Source organism: Anomaloglossus baeobatrachus, chromosome 2 (genome assembly GCF_048569485.1).
Source record: "Anomaloglossus baeobatrachus isolate aAnoBae1 chromosome 2, aAnoBae1.hap1, whole genome shotgun sequence".
NCBI classification, from domain to species: Eukaryota; Metazoa; Chordata; class Amphibia; order Anura; family Aromobatidae; genus Anomaloglossus; species Anomaloglossus baeobatrachus.
Window position 1 is genome coordinate 344481813 of NC_134354.1, and position 1059 is coordinate 344482871.

A 1059-nucleotide genomic window follows, 5' to 3' on the forward strand; every position below is an offset into this window, starting at 1 on the left:
AGAAATAAAACTGGTCAAATATGTAATAAAAATTGTAAATGTTTCATTAACCAAAAATACTTTCCTTCAGCAATAAAAAGGCCCCGTCAGTCACAATTCTTCTCTGCTTGCCAATACATAGTAATTTTCCATCAAGTATCATAGTGTACTGGTCATCACGTCTGCTTAACATGCAGGTCCTGGGTTCAATCCCTACTAAAAACAAGCCGTTTTCGCTGTTGAAGTAATTTGCTATCAACCTGTAATATATAAAATTCTTGGTTTCGTTGCCAAATGACAATACATTTTGGCTTCCATCACAAAGAGAACTACGATTTTGGGTTTCTTTTTTATTGTCCATTTTAACAGAAAACATAATCCCATATTATAAAAATCATGTTTGTTTCAAAATATATAGTTCCCATAAATACAAAAGCTAACGACTAAACTGTGTAGAAAAAAGTAACACATTCAATGTAAACTTCAATTTAAGCAATATCCCTTTGTAGGAATAAAACTGGTAAAATATGTAATAAAAATTGTAAATGTTTCATTACCAAAAATACTTTCCTTCAGCAATATAAAGGCCACGTCAGTCACAATTCTGCTCTGCTAGCCAATACACAGTAACTTTTTATCAGGGTTCATAGTGTAGTGGTCATCACATCTGCTTAGCATGCAGAATGTCCTCAGTTCAATCCCCAGTGAATCCAATCTGTTCTTGGTGTTGAAATAGTACCCCATCCAACTACAATATATGAAGTTCTTGGCTTTGTTGCCGAATGACGGGATGTTTTGGCTTCCATAACCAACAGAACTATGAATTATTTTTTTTTTGCCCCTGGCGGTCAAAACTCGTCTCTAATTACCATTACTTTGCAGGATTTCACAGGTTTTCAAGGGTGGTGGTCATCAAGTCTGCTTCACATGCAAAACGTTCTGGGTTCAATCCCCAGTGAAACCAATCTTTTTTCGGTGTTAAAGTAATTTGCTCTCAACCTGTAGTATATGAAATTCTTGGTTTCGTTGCCAAATGACTATACATATTGGCTTCCATCACAAAGAGAACTACGATTTTGG

At 35.2% G+C, this 1059-nt stretch overlaps 1 non-coding gene across 1 annotated transcript; it reads left to right on the top strand.

The window, feature by feature from the left end:
• The first annotated feature begins 619 nt into the window (after positions 1-619).
• TRNAA-AGC (transfer RNA alanine (anticodon AGC)) lies at positions 620-692 on the top strand. Its single transcript has one exon. It is a non-coding gene; the product is annotated as a tRNA-Ala (tRNA).
• Positions 693-1059: the final 367 nt, after the last annotated feature.